General features: G+C 33.7%; 1 protein-coding gene across 8 annotated transcripts in view; it reads right to left on the minus strand.

The window, feature by feature from the left end:
* Positions 1-16898, minus strand: part of Csmd3 (CUB and Sushi multiple domains 3) — a 1082130-nt gene that overhangs the window by 536444 nt on the left and 528788 nt on the right. The window lies entirely within an intron of this gene.

Consider the following 16898-nt stretch of genomic DNA (forward strand, 5'->3'; position numbering starts at 1 on the left):
GAAACTATTATGTGAACCACTGAACATTTATTTCAATTGTTTCTTCAAAACACCAATGTTTATAGGAGTTGAACTATTTTGCTTCTATCACTGTGTATCTTTTGTGATCACACCCCTTTGGCCTCTGGTATGTAAACAATGAGGAACTGTATCTAGAAATCTTACAGAGCCCAGTACATAATTCAGAGATTTTGGTCTTTCCCTTGTATGTAGAAAATGAGTGGAATCTGGATTTCCTGAAATGGTATGGATAGCATGCAATTCATGTGGGCATCTTTCTAAGTAAATGTAACCTGAACAGACATGTGGTAAACAAAGGGAAGGGCCACAGCACACACTATTGATTTACTGCCCAACAGTGAGCTCCTTTCTCACCTTTGGCTTTTTACATTTAATAGAACATTGATTTATTCAACCACTTGCCTCCAGCCATATGATCACATGCTTCTGGGACTGCTGATCTCATACGTTCCACGAGATGGGTCCTAACTTTCTTGGCAGTTTGCTCCCTTTCTTAGCAATTTGATTATGTGTACGTAACTTCTGGTCAGTAGAGAGTAAAGTGAGAAGCAATCTGCTGGGAGGTTTTGTGAAAGGATATCTTATATTCAGAGAAAATCACCATCATTTGAGGTGACTTTATTTGCGTGTACTGAGAATTATTGTAGTCATGTTTCAATGTGACGTTTGAGGGCAAAGCAAACACACTCAGCTCTCCAGAGCCATATAATCTATCTCTTTGCACTATGCCTGAAATTGTATCCCTTTGAATGGTATGCTTTATCAAACATACATTTTCTTATTATTTGAGATATTTAATTTAAACTCTTCTGTACTTAAATGGAAAACATCACGTTAAATCGTCATAATTAATTTTCAGTTTAAATAGTTGTTTTGTCTAAGTAATTTCCCTGTGTGAAATTGGCTAGTTGAAAGGGCTGTACTTCAATATCTGGTTTGTCTGATGTCAAAGTCCACGTGCTTAAACATAGAACTTTGCATACTAACATTTTATAATTTAGGAAATAATTTCTGTGTCTCTCAAACACCTGAAATATAATGCTGTACATTTTAAACATATTTGTATGTTGAAAACATGCTTCACAAATAGTACAAAGTGATTACAAGGGGACATAATTTATAAAGTGTGAAACTGGCAAAATGTAACCATTTTGTGGAAAAAATGTGTAGTTAGAATTGATATAAGCTATGTGGTAAATTTAAATATTATTTTATTTACAATAAATCTGAAAGCTAATGACATTTCCCAATATTTTTCTACCAGTTGACCCTTGTATTAAACATGATGGGCTTACATAATTGGAGTGACCTTTAAGGTAGACCTTACTGGTGTTTAATGAAGCATAATTGTCAGGCTTGATTTGGACATGACTCTCCAAATACCCAATATGTCTGCAAGCAAAGGCATTGTTCTCAGTGCTACACCAGTACCCTTGGCAGTCACAGTCAACACCTTCACCATGGACCACCTCTAAAGACAGCACAAAGGACACCTCAAGTACTCCGCCTTCTGAGCCACAAAACATCTGGAAAACTCTGTCCCCTGTGTTTTTAAGATCTTCCCACCAAATGTCCCTTGCCTTCTTTCAAGTCCTATTAAAAAAGCTCACTTCTCTCTTTACAAATGGCCTTTCCTCCCTCTGTCTCCTTGCACTCATGTAGAATAAATTCCACAACCACTTTGCCTTTCCACAAACCCAGAGGTCCCAGCTGGTCTCCGCCTTGTGTCATACTTTACAATAATAATAACAAATTATACTCATTTATGAAATGGGAGAATATAGTGTAGTTAAGAGGACAGGAAAAGCCAGGGTTTAAGTTCATTCTTTGTCACTGAATGTTATATTACTTTGAGCAATTTATAATTTGTATTTTCCAGGGTTTCAGTAGGCATTACATCAAACATGGCTTGTAAAATGGATATATCCAGCTTCATATATAGTAGGACCTCAAATAAATATCAATTATTTTAAGATAATGTAATCATCCTAAAGAAAATGCTTTGGTATTATTAAGATAATTTAATTATACGAATGTAGGTACACACATCTTTTATCAAGGTTTCAGAAAATAAAGTTTTCCTTTTGACAACATCACTGTAATTTTTTTAAAAAAGTCTTTATTCTCTAGTAAATATGCTGTTAAAAGGTCTTTTTTCTTAGAGCAGTTTTATCCCTTCTGTGTGTTTCAGAATGGCAACAAGTCAGTTTAACGTTACAAGCTATTTCTGTTACCATGTGAGAAAGTACAGAATACATAATATATTGATACTGACACTTACATTGATATTTACATTGTAAAATACCCATTTAATTAGGATTACAATATGTAATGCCAAGTTACACGATGAGCTTGACATCTCCTGAAAGCACCTCTTTCTCAGCATATTTTGTAGACGCTGGCAATCACCATCCAGTGAGGGAGATAAGACATAACCACAATACCCAGTGTTGAGTGCTTTGTGATTTAGACACACGGGGTTATTTGGAAACAGTGAGAGTTACCTAGCCTAACTGGAGAGTCAAGCAGAAAGGTTTCCTCAAAGAGAAAATTACCAGTCAGTGCAAAGAAAGAAATTACCAGTCAGTGTAAAGAAAGGTGGAGATGGATGGCATGAAAACACTTGAGGGGAGCGCATGAAGCATGGTGTAGAGAAAAACAATATTTCTGTTGTCTATGAAACCTAAACTGTGGGGCAAAAAGTGAGGAGAAGAAAGGCAGGGGGTCAAGGCAGAGAACCTATCACATTAAGGATCTGAACTTTGTTTTATAAGGAATAAGCAGCAAATCATGTCCTGACTGTTGTCAAACAGGTTGTATTAATGGTTATGTGCTCACTTTAGCAGCAGAGATGGTGTTGGTTCGAAGGGAAATAGGACAGGGCTGGAGAGACTGAAGACTTGTATTTGGGCTGTGGAAATAGAGGTGATAAAGAATGTACTCAGGGAAGAGTGCTTTATCTCATATATTATTTTTCCTTAGCTTTTTTCTATACATATGAAATTGCTATTAATACACCTGTAGAAAAATGTAATGTCTCAAGTCTATTTTATTAAATGTCTGAAGTAGACATTTATAAACAGAGCAGAATATGTAGCAAATTTATTAAAAATCATATACTTCAGAATAACTCAAAATTTCACTGCTTTGATGATAGATAATGTGCTTGTTTCATATATACATGTGTATATATGTGTACATACATCAGCAGTGGTAATAATGTGTTTAATCAAAAGTCATTTAAAATTTTCTACTTTTATGAAAAAGTGCAAGTTAAACTCACTTCAAGTTTGTGAACTAGGAAAAAAAAGCATGATATAAAATGAGTAAATTATGACACTTACCATTCCATTATTTAATCATTTGAAAGTAATCTCATTTTAGAGAAAAGAAATTCATATTCTGGAAGGATTAAACATCGTAATGTGACACTAGATATTGCATCACAGAAGACCCATCCCTGGACTGTTGCCTGGACCACTGAACGATGTGAAGGGCCAGCTCAAGGGATTCTCTATTTCATTCATTTTGCTGCCGTCATCAGGTTAATAGTTTTCAGTCTTACAAGGGCTCGTGTTTTAGAGACAGAGAAGGAGGAAGAGAGTCTGGGGGTGTAGCAGGCATTGATGGAATAATAAAAGGTGTTCGCTTTGTTTTATTTAGATACCTTTTGTATCTGACTGCTATTCTTTTCCTGTAGGGGATTGCTAACATGTAAAAATGACAGCTAGAATAAGACACTACAAATATTTCACCGAATGGAAGAAGCCACACAAAATGAAAAATGCATGAAATATTAAATCTGTAACATAACAACACAAAGCTAATTTTTCCACCATTGAATCATGGTTAGCTACTAAGGGATATAATTTAAATTTCACAACATACAAAAATGATTAATTTGAATATATTGTACAAAAAATCAGTAGACAGTATTGTGGGTTTCTATAGGATTTCATTACAAATCTGTACGCTACAAATTTCTGTACAAATCTGTGCATTACAAAATTGTATATAATCAAAATAAATATGCACAAGCCATATTAAAGTAAATTTTATAAGAAGAACTTTTAGCTGGGCCTGGTGGTATATTCCTACTAATTCCATCACTCAGGAGGCTGAGGCAGGAGTTCTGTTGCAAGTTTGAGACCAGCATGGGGTTCAAAGTGAGCTCAAGGCCAACCTGACCTGTATAGCAAGACCTTGCCCCAGAAAAAAAAAAAAACAAAAACAGAAGAGCTCTTTTTTCCTGATTTTTTTGTATTAATAAAATAAACGACGGTAGAGAATTGAAGTAGTCAGTGTTAAAGGAGAGGAAGACATGTACTGGGGAAAAATCTGAAAGAAGCAACAGACTAACTTTGAAAGACTTTGAAAGCTCATGATTTTCTCTGGGTTCAAATTCAGCTCCTGGCTGAATCCCTGCCGGCCCTTGGTGATCAGAGCTTTGTTTTCCTCGACAACCTCACTGTCTGTCACTCACACTTTCTTTGCACACTATGACGTACCGCTGGCTTTCACAAAGTGTACATTTTCTTTCATCTGTATCACTAGTCCTTGGTCACCTTCCAATATCAGCTTAAACATCACCCATTCAGAAAGTTTCTCACCAACAATTCTAAGCAGACGCCTCTATATTCCACCTAGGTTGTTTGCTTAAAATAGTTACTGCTCATTTTTGTGTTTAACTTTCTACTGTCTGTTTTTATCTACTGCTGGCTTGAAAAATTGTGTCTTTCTCTTTATGAAATGTGTTGCACACATCAATTATATACAGTAAAAATGCTGGATTTGGCAAGGTAAGCTCTGAAATTTAATGCATAGGTATTCACGTAGCCAACATAAAATATATGAAGTTTTTGTTTGTTTGTTTTTAGATGATAGAGAAAATTACAGTCTGGTTGTAACAGATGGATATAGAAGAGGTCCCAATACCAAAAACATACAGCTACCACACTGTATTTCTTTGCTTTCTTTTGCCATTTCCCCGACGTCATACAGTCTGGGTAGTTATGCTACCACAGGAGTGGCTGAAATTCAAACAAGGGGTAAGCAAAGACATGACCCAAAACTGTAATCTTTGGTGATATGCATCCTGTGCGATTCTGGCTGTGTAAGATAAAATCATATGAGTGGACTGAGGATGTCGTTCAGTGTTACAGCCATGCTGAGTGTGACTGAGGACCATCCCTACATCCCTCTCGTGAGAAAAGAAAACAAATGGGGATTGCAAAGCTGTTCCCTTCTTATTATTTCTCATGCTTATATACGACAATCTCCATAATACTTATACTTTGTAACTGAAGGAAGATTTCTTATGTCCTAATGATTCTTTGTAAATGTCATCTATTTTTTGAAAAAAATATTCTTATAAACATTCTACAGTTTATATAAAAAGAATGGATAATAAAGAAAGGGCTAGGATATTTCTTACTTAACTGTTCATAGTGATGACTCTCTTCATCCTTCCTCTGGAAGAATTCTAATTTTATGTATTATTTGATATTAATGAAGATGAAGAGAGATGGCTCTTCAATTAATAGACACAATGCACTCATGATTTAGTTTGAAGATGAGTTGATTGTCTTAAAAAGATTTCTGTGTGTTTTCTACTTTACTGCCTTCTCCTTTTTTTGTCTGTTTCTTCTACCATTAATGACATATTCATTGTCAGATAAGGAGCTTGAGAAGAAGGGAAGGAATGTCCAGCTTGAGCAAACTATGCTGTCTCAATTCTACTTTCCCAAGCACTTTCTCCTTAATGTTTCTACTCCCTTAATTGTGATTTATTCTACACGAGTTTAAGCTTTTTAGAAATTTTCACTTACTAAGCCTCCTAGGTGTACTTGCTGACCAACCATAACAGCCAACAGGAAATGTCTAGGAGCATTTGTCCACCTTACTGCTTTTCCATAAACATTCTGCACTTCCTAAGGAGATACCTATATATTACATGCTAAATGTAGATAATAGAAGATTGAAATGGCATGGGGTTTTATAATAATCAAATTGTATTTAATTATGTCTATTGATAAACGAATTGCTCTCGAAGTGAAAAGGAACCGATTGGAACAAAGGCCAGGATTTCAAATTTTGCCTCTGTGATTTTTGTAATATTTTGGAAATCAACTAGAGTTGCATTCTTTTTGTCTCCTTCATTGATGAGATCATCCTGTTTGAAAACACTATCCCTTAAAAGTTGCCTGATCTTTAATTTTCTCATCCTTTCCTATCACTAATTGTGGCAGGCAGAATAATGGCCTCCAAAAGTGATCCATACACTAATTCAGAGAACTCTGAGTGTCACAGTGTCACCTCACATATTTAAAGGGACTCACATACATAATGAAATGTAGAGATTAATAATTGGAAAACTCATGCCGTATTCCTCAGGTGGTCTCAGTCTAACCACCCAAGTTCTTAAAAGTAGAAGAAGAAGGCAGAAGGGCAGCCCCGAGAAATGTGATACAAGGAACAGTCTGATGTTTTGCTGGATTTTAAGATGGAAAAAGGAGACAGAATGGCATTTAGCCAAAAACCTTTTACCTTATTATTTACACCCTAGTGATCATGCAAGAATACACTGATAGACAGTACCAGTAATAAATAAGATCGTGAGTTTAGATAAGTACAAACAAAGTAGGAAGATATATTTCTGAGAGGAAGCAACAGTTCCCAACTCAGAATGGCATCCAGGCAGAGTGCTGAGGTTGGAGCCAGAAATACAAGTAGTGCAGGTTTCCTCATTCATTAAAGTGCATCGATTCATTTAAACATTTTGTCAAGGAGAGATCACTTTACTTAAAATAAAAATGTCACACTGGATGTATGGAGAATGAGTAGAGTTCATAGAACATGAGATAAAGATTCATGAGTTTGGGAGATGTTTAATAAGTCGAAGAATAATGGATCCCTATACAAGAGTTTACTTCCTTCAAGAAATACCAATGGGTTATAATGAATTAATAGGACTTTGGATTTAGATGTGAAAAAAAAAAAGAACAATGTAAAAAAAAAGTTTTGTTTATTGATATTGAAGGTTTTCTTTTCATTTTAATCTCCCTCACAGTACTAGGGCTTTAACCTAAGGCTTCACATATTCTAGGAAAACTCTCTATCCTAAGCTACATTTTCAGCCTCAGGAATACAGATTGTCGAGCAAATGGCAGGAGTACTGGGAAAAGGGATGACAATGACTGAGGAAAAAAGGAAATTTCAGGAAAACAGAATAAAGAAAATGAGGATGAAATCATTTCAAAAAGCAGGCAGTGTTCAGTAATATTAATCATTGTACATTTGGGTCTTTTTTTAGTATTTTAAGTAGCATATTACTATTGAAATTTAACAGATTTTTTTTTTTGCTAGTTTAAAATTAAAGGGAAAAATATCTGTAGTTCTCTCTGTAACAGTAATCCCTATAACACTGATAATATATCTTAGTCTTCTGTATGGAAATTTATTGAAAATATCTTTTTTTGTGTCTGCACCGAATAATTAATTATAAATAAAAATCTTCAGTAAATAAACCAATTTGGGTGGGAACAGGTACCACCACAGGAGTTGGGTACAAAAGTGTGCTGTGCAGTATGCTTCAATCAGCGGGTAATAATACCCCCTGAATAAAAGCTCAGCGCCTTTAACATTTCCCTCACTGCCAAGCCTAGGCTTTTCTACAAGTGGGGACCTCAGTTATTTTTTCTGGTTTAAGGAATCCTCAGGTTGATTTCCCTGAGTTTCATTCAATTGTTTTATATAGAGATCCATACCTGATTCCTGGGCTCTTTTTGTATCATTCCCTGATACAGTGGCTAATCTGTCTATGATTTAAGTTTATTCCTGAACTTCTGTCTCAGGTTGGCTCTTTAGTCTCTACTGCACAGTAGCAGATGCCATCAGTGCTCTATGCAGACCATCACAGAAGCCTCTTCATCTTGTGTTAATCAGTTCACTACGTTCCAAAGCCATTTGCCTGTAAATGCCCATCGCTAGAAGCAATAGCCCACAGCTTTCGGGCATTAGAAGACATTTAGGTTATACATGAGCCCTGCAAGAGCTAGATAAGCCTTAGATTATCATCATGAGATGCAGATCCAAATGGTTTGGATGATAAACTAAATACCATGCATATAGAGTTTTCTATATGCATGAGAAGTGTGAGAGCTCAGCTGTCTTGTTTTGAGTTGGAACAAACTCTCAGGTGAAATTCATACTGCCTAAAACTGCACTCTTGCTTAAATTCTTTCCTGTCCTACTTCCCTCACTCCCTTGATATTTTCTCCTGGGTGCCCATTCATAATGAGTCACCTGGATGCAATTCATTCTCTTGGTCTGCCCCTAAGGTAACCTTAACTAAGAAGCCGCAGTCTGCAAAAAAAGTGAACTCTCCATGCCTGACTGAGGCACACACTTGGCCCAGAATCTCTCTGCAGTTTCCAGATATCTACATATATGGCACAAACCACTTGTGTTCATCAAGTGGGTGGGCTAAATGAAGTGGGGAAGGACCGGCTCCAGTGATTGGACACTGACAACAGCTACTCTGACATCAGTGTTTTCAGTGGATGGCAGCGTATAATTGGATTCCTGAAGGATTTACAGAGAGGAAAACTGAATGGGTATTTTATGGTGGTTTTAAAGAAAAAGAAAAAAAAAAAGACAAAGAAAAACTGTGCTTACATAGTGTAGTAAATACGTGAATGCAATGTTTTAATTATTTTGACCCCATTGAGTGACCTGCCTAAACCGAGATTTCCTATACTACTAGAAAGTGTTTTCCTTTATTTGAATTTAAAATAGGCATAGGTGCCTATGAAAAGAGCAGGAAAGATCCACATATCATATCACTTCAACAGAAGCCGACTCTGTCAGGATAATATGAACCCTTAAAATGACATCTACTCATAGTGCTATGAAAAATTCAATAACAAAACCTATGGTAGCTGTAGGGAAAGGGATACTCAAGCATAAATATTTAAAAGTACATATTATTAATATTTAAAAAGTAATGTAAGAGGTACCAATTAGTGCTTACTATTAGTAAGCACTAATTTTACACTTTGTTAAATCAAAGGGCCTAATAACTTTTTTATGTATACCGTATGTTATCATTTACTTTGATTAATCATTGCTTTATACACAAAATGGTAAGGAGAAACTTACTGTGAGTTGTACATTTCTATGATTTAAAATATTCAATTATATAATAAAATTTTACATATGAATTATGGTCTATTTTGATGATAACATCAACCCACAGGCATTTTTAGAGTGAAGTACCGTAAAAATGAGAGTCACACTGCATACTTTAAATTTAGAAGATAAGTTTCACTATGCCAAGTGCCTTTTGATTAACAGGTATAATCACATGACACTTGTGACACAGGGGAGCATGGGTAATCACCCATGCTTTAATGATCTGAAAACTGAAGTTCGAAGATGTGAGATAAACTACACAAGTATTTAGGGCTTTGAATCAAATGCCCATGTATTATTATTATTGCACACATGGAAGTTGTTTATAAATATGTCAGAAGGTTCCTGTATTTGAATACATACACCTAAAATTAGGCCAGTTTCCTGATATGTTAAACTAATTCACCTTGGTTGTACTAGACCATAATCCAAGAATAATAAAGAGATAAACAAATGCACCAGTTTAGAATCTAAGTAAATACAGCCTTGGAATATATCCAGAAAAAGTGCTACTCGCTGGTAATATCCAACATTACTTTTAGAAGCAATAATCATTCTTTATTTTTTTGAAGAGCTATTTTATATCTACTGACAATTAAAACTTCTGTTAAGCTAGTGAGTTATAATCTGAACTGAAGTTGACCTCATATGCTTGTCTTTATTCTCTCTGAATTATATTCTCTGCTCAGTTAATTTAATCTTTCATTACATACTTCCAAGTGGATAGAATTTTTAGAGTTTTGAGATTTGCTGACATCATAGACACCAGCATTATTCTTATCACAATCATTCAATGTGGATAAAATGAATTCTATACATTTTAAAGTGGGAACAAGGACTGGGAAAAAACCCCAAAAGAATTCTGCTCTACATTTTCAGCCTAGGTTTTTCCATTATAATGGAAGGATTCTTCAATAAAAAAATGCTTTTGCTATGAATTTATGATTACAATGGAAGACTGACTATTTTTTAAAATTTTATTTAAAAGGAAAAAGAGAAAAAACAAAACAAAACAAAGCAGTGTAAGGGTACAATTAATACAGAACTACAAAAAAAAAAAAAAAAAAAAAAAACAGTAAGAAATCACCAGTTACATCCTAGCGACAGTTGCTCAAGTCACAGTATCAAAGCATACAAAGTGGACATTCAAACAGTGAAACTGCAAACAGTTGTGTTCAATGATCCAACCAAAAACATTGATATGGGCATCTATTTAACACCCCTAAACACACTTGCAATTGTATACTTTAGAGCACTTTTTTCCCTCTCTTTTTTACAACAAAATTTACACATTTTGGGTTTTATTACTCCTTAGTTCTTATTAATTACTTTCTTTTGAAAGAGAATAAAAGTCAAATATAGCAAAACAAAGCTGTCAGTCAAAACCAAGGATAGACATAGCACATGATGTAAAAACCGAGTACAAGGTTATCGACAATGGTTACCATAATGCCTCTTGCTTCCTTAGAAAGAATTGTCTATCTCATTAGGTATTATAAAGTTGAACAAAACAGTAGAGAACAAGACCAATAAAACCTAAACCTTGTAAACACTACAGGACTTCCAAAGAAGATAAGAGTCAAACCAGAATGGGCATCATAGTGAATTTTATTGCCTTCAAAGTAGTTGCCTCTACCTTCAAAATTGATACTATCATACAGAACGGAACAGAGTCGAATCAGTCAAAACAAGATAGTGGGAGTATTACAGGACTTCAAATCAAGTTAATAGGAAATCAAATAAGTTACTATAATATATCCTGCTAAATTTTATTTATTTTTCCCCTATTCAAAAAATCATAAAAATAACTAAATAATTTTTTTAATGAATAAGGAAGAGATTGAGATAAATGAGGACATAACATCATGACAGTACAGGTCAAAACATGACAGTTTTAGCAACCAAGTGCTTCACCACCAAGTAACTCGACTTAATAGTAGTTACCATAGTGTCTTTTCCTTGAAATATTTGAATGTAACTTCATATACTATAGCTTCAAACATATCAAGTCAGTGTAAAACCATTCTAGTGGATGAAAGCATTGTAGGATTTTTAGAACCAACTAACAGAAAATAAACAATGGTTTCTATATTATCTCTTTGCCTATAACAATTTTTATTTATACTACCACATATAATAAAATCCAGCAAGATACATCATGATAAAGTCAATGGAGACAGAAGAGCCATAGTTTGGTGGGGCTTCAAAACAAGATGATAGTAAATCAGCACTAGCTATTATGATGATTTATTTTCTTCAAAATAGCTGTTCGTTTCATCACAGGCAATAATATCAAGCAGCCCAGAATAAAGCCTTTCCAATTAATAAGTGAAAAATTTATAAGGCTTCAAGGCCACATAATGGGGAATCATGATTACCACCTACTTTTATATATTTGAACCATTACTTACATTAGGGAAACTATTCGGTATTCACACATGTGAGGGAAGACTGACCTTTTGAAAGGCTGTTAAAGACTCAAAAAATCAAAGTACAGAGAGGCAACACTGCCATGTGTTTTACAAATTAGATTTCCCCAATCCAGATATAGATGTGGATAGAGGATTAAGTATGCCATCAATTCTAAGGATACAGTGACTTAAGTCAGAAGATACCTCTGGGGATGAGCAAACTGCGGTGCAAAACTTAGCAATACGCTTCTTTCACACACAATCAAGAAACAGCAATAAAACAATGATAATATAGCCAGCTCTCTGATGTAGTATTTTGGGTCACAAGTACAGAAAGTTATTTTGGCAGACATAAATACAAGCATACATTTTTAAAGCTGTAGGGTAATGGAAGCAAGGAAAAGTTAAAATAACATAAAACTAACCCAGAACCCAGGGAGATTTTAGGTGAGGAGGATTAAGGTAGACTTTGAGGTGTCACTGTAAGTCCAAGTTCCTGGATTTGAATCCTGGTTTTTAATGTCATATTCAAGCAATAGGGAAATCGCTTAATCTTCCTGAATCTGTTTCCTTACATGAAGAATGGGATAATAATTATATGTACATCTTAAAAGTTGTAATAATGCTCATTAAATATCAGGTAAAAAGGGTTCAGAACAGAGCTCCACTGGGGCCTAAGGTGAATAAGAGGTTACAGCCTCTGAAGAGCTCCATTAAACCATTCTGGTTACTGAGTAGCATTTAGTTTCACAAATATTGTCAGATGTCCACTACTTAATATTTGGTGAGCCAAATATTCTCTTCTTGGAGAAAGGGATCTTAAATTTGAAATAGTAACATTTGGATGCAATGAGAGCTGATAATTCTGCAAAAGCCTCTTTCCCTACCTAGAAGTTCCTGTAGAAATTTCACCTGAGCCAATTAGCACATAAAGAAGAATTTGCGAATACTCATGACCATCACCATTCATACTCTCCACCACCAAGCAGTCCATAAAACTTTCTACAGGAAGCAAAATCTCCAATATGGTGGACACTGGTCACATGCGAATGTTTACTTGAAGTAATGCTAGTCTGAACCAAAGTGTGCTAAAAGTGTTTGGTACACACAAAATTTCACACTCAAAATGAAAAAGGATTAAATTATTGCTTTGATGTTACACCAGTCATATGTTGAAATATAATATTGGATAAATAAATATAAAGTTGATTTCTTCTCTTTCAAAATGTAATACTGGAAAAATGAAAATCAAAAATATTCCTCACAATGTATTTCTAGTTAACAAGGCTAGATCAATAGCCTTCAAAGTTTCCTTCACATAAAAATTTAAAAATGTACCTTCTGCTTTTATGATTTACATGTATTTTTAAGATTCTAATTGTGAAAAACTTCAAAAGTGATTTCTGCAATTTTAGTTTCACAAATATCTTGAGTTTTCTCAAAACTTGCAGCAATATTTCACTCAATTTGCAAAAAAATACCCAACACAAATGGAAAAGCAATAAAACAAGACAAACCAGAAATTCTTTTTCCCTAAACAGTGCAGCTTGTATTGCTTTTTTCAGTTCAAAATAACCTATAACATGTCTCTCTTTCATGAACTGAGTTAGGTATATCATTACATATAGAAATAAAAATATATACAGAAATGAATGTTAGATACAAAACTATGCATATGAATACTTCTCTGAAGTTTATGCATCTATAAAATATTTCCCTTTAAATAATTTAGTGAAGATTATCTTCTTTGTTCTTAAAAATCCATTAGCATCTATGAATCTGAATTTTTCAAACATTTTCCAGAGATTATTTACATTCAGTGAAAATAATATACTAACACTGTAGCTAGGAAGGTAACACATGCCTTCTCCTGTAAACTAAAAAAGTGTAGAAAAGAAAGTGGTCGAAAAAAACAGATACAGACAAGATTTAATGTCTTCAATTCACACCAGCATCTACTGTTGAATGCGTTCCTTAATGCAAAAGCAATTAAATGAATAGCCAGTAATCAGTTCTATTTTTAATTTGTGGCTTGAAACAAACAGTCTATTTTTTTCATAAATCAAAGGCTAAAGAAACTTGTGGAATAATCATGAAGCAATATGAAATATGTATTACTATAAAATTGTAGCCATTATATTTTATTTTAGTGGAATTAATTTCAGTATTTAGAAATAACAGTAACAATGGTATAATTTAATTATAAGTTATTAAATCATACAATCAAATATGCAACTATTATATTTGTATTTAAAAAGTAAATGTCACAGGTGAAGAGATGTATGTTTTTTGACAAGATGATAACATTTAGTAATAAGATGTTAAGTGATCCTACTTTGTATAAGGAATTTAATATTGTATTTACTATCTAATCAGTGCAAAACCTTATGGCATTATGATCTAAATATTATATTTACTATCTAATCAGTACAAAACCTTACGGCATTATGATCTCTAATATATGAAAAATAAAAATAGTATAAGACTCAATGATTATGTATAAAATCAAATCTCATATTTTGAGGCAATAATTAACATATGCAATAGTTGCTCTGACTTCTTTCACTTTCAAATTTCAAGTATCTGTAAGCAGTCATCCACTTGCTTGGGAAATTTATAATGCTATGTGTTATGGTTTATGACTAGATGTACCCCCAAAGTCCCAGGCAGCCTCATAGTTTTTTCAGTGGTGCTGAATCTAGAGTCTGTATTGATTAGTCATTCAGTACCAGAATTAAAAGTGCTAAGATGAAGGATGGGTAATTGCTGGATCAATCCTGTGACAGGATTGGCACCACTCTAACCCCAGCAACCTGGATAGAGTACAAAAGGCGAGAAAGACACTATTAAGGTTTGGTTGTTGCTTTTACTGTCTATTCCTATGATGAATTGTTGCCTACGTGCCATGCCACCCTGCCTTGTATCCAACTGATTACGGACTGAAGCTCCATAAACTGTGTGCTAAATAAAATTTTCCTCCCCTAACTTTGGGCATCAAGTATTTTGTCACAGAAATGAGAAAAGTAACTAAGATTCTATGACTGCTTTAAAAGTAATCAAATGTGAAGATAAATACGAGCAGTGATAATTGAAGAAAATTATATATATCATGAGATTAAGGACTTTGTTGATTCACTAGGATTTAAACCAACTAGTAGAGCTGCTTGCCTATATTTTTTGCTGCCTTCCGAAAATGGTTTTGAAGTAGAAATCTACAGAAGCTAATACTCCCCAAAGTGTTTTTCAAATTATGTGTATATTAGTGCAACATGAAATTGATGCAATGAGGTGTGACCAATATTTAAAGCATCAATAAATTACAATTGATTAGAGTAAAATTATGCAGAAGTAGATTGATTTATTTAGTATGAGAAAATGTTCTCTGCGTATGTAACTCTGTGTGTATGTAACTCTGTGTGTGTGTGTGTGTGTGTGTGTGTGTGTGTGTGTGTGTGTGTGTTTTAATGGGCCCACTACATAAAATATACTTCTTACTGAAGGTGATGGTTAAATATTACTGAAATATTTCTATAAGACAACAGGGAAAAACAAATAGGTCAAAGGTTAATGTTCACATTCCTTTGTTTCATAAACTTTGCAGGGAATGAAATTATGTGTTTCTTAGAACATTGGTATTTTTGAGAGGAGAAAGTGAAAAAAAAATTTGCAAATTAGTAAAAACCATGACAACCTTTTTGAAACTCAATTTAGTTCGGCAATGAGACTTATTTAAATTTTTTAAACTTATTTAAAACTATTTAATACCATATCTTGATAATTATAGCTAGCTGTCAGAACACAAAAATATTTCTTTGTAAGTGTAAGTTTAGTGAAGCATTTGTTCCATAATTTACCATGGATTTATTTCATGCTTATTTTAATTATAATGAAACATATAATGAAACATCTCTTAGTGTGAGATGTATCTTTGTGCCTATACTGCATCTTGTAAATATGCAGCTCTGACTTTACATCATAAGATCTTAGACAAGGTTTCTCTGTTGTACACAAGTAGAAGTATCTCTTTCATAGGTATCTTATAATGATAAAATAATTTATAAAAATAGTTTTAAAATGTGCTGAACATTCCATAAATATGAGCCTATTGTTCAAAGTCTTATTTTTCATTTTTCAACAACCAAAAACTTGCAAAAAATTTGTTAAATTATTATTTGTTGCCTTATTTGAATTCATGACATAGGTTGTATGAACTGATTGATTTCTTTTCTGTGACTGAGGGATTTCACTTAATGAATTTTTCAAATTTATGAAATCATAGATTTCTATCTACCTTTATTGGTTTGTTTGCTTGTTTTTCAAGTTCACCAACCAGAGATCTTCTAAGAGCTAATTTAATTGCCCAGTGAGTAGATTTTAAACCAAGCCCATTGCAGGTAGCATCAGACTTCAATAATTTAATGGAAATCACAAATATTTCTAGGAAATAGTAGATACATTCTTTGACAAAACTCATGTAATATATTCCAAGTATGATGAATTGGTTTGTATACCTTATCTTACTTGCTTCTCAAAACAATCCTTAAATTCATATCTCTGTTATTCACATTTCAGAGATAAAGAAACCCAACTAGAAGGTTAAAGAATTTAAAATTATCAGGACATTATAAATTAGTGTGTGAGCCACAATCTGAACCAATTTTATGAGCTTTACCACTAATATTTTCAAAACATTAAACCAAAGAATATCTCACATAATCTAAGGAGCTGAGAGAAATTTAGATTTGACATATTTGACTTTTTCTATTGGTATAAAAGTAGAGCCCAAGTAGAAGCAGGACAAAGCAGATGAAAAACATTTTTTTTCCTATGGTTCTTTTAGTCATTCAGTGCTACCAATTTGTTTGAAGGATCTTGGCACTTACATATTTAAAGGTATTAGTCATCTTAGAATCAAAGCGAAAGATAATGAGGCTTTTTGATATATCTACAGTATGTGTCCTCCATTAATGCAGGATGAATTAGCTATTTCTGATAAACAGTTCTGTGCTCTTTGACAATAGAAAAAGAAACTAAAATGAAAGTTAGGAATGTGCAAAAAATGAACTATCTGAATGATGTGTCAAGCAAAAAGCTATCAAATGAAAAGTCATTATTCATGCCTCCTTTTTTAAAAAGAAGCTTATTATACACACAACCTTCAGCCTTCAAAGATGTATTTCATTAGTCATTTGTTTGCAATCTTAATGTTTTTTTTTTTGTAAGTTAGAAATGCGAGGAAAGGTGTGTTATTTTTATTGGTTCCAAATTTCTTAT

The sequence above is a fragment of the Cavia porcellus genome, unplaced genomic scaffold, assembly GCF_034190915.1.
Source record: "Cavia porcellus strain 051 isolate PalLab524CR breed Dunkin Hartley unplaced genomic scaffold, mCavPor4.1 scaffold_10, whole genome shotgun sequence".
NCBI classification, from domain to species: Eukaryota; Metazoa; Chordata; class Mammalia; order Rodentia; family Caviidae; genus Cavia; species Cavia porcellus.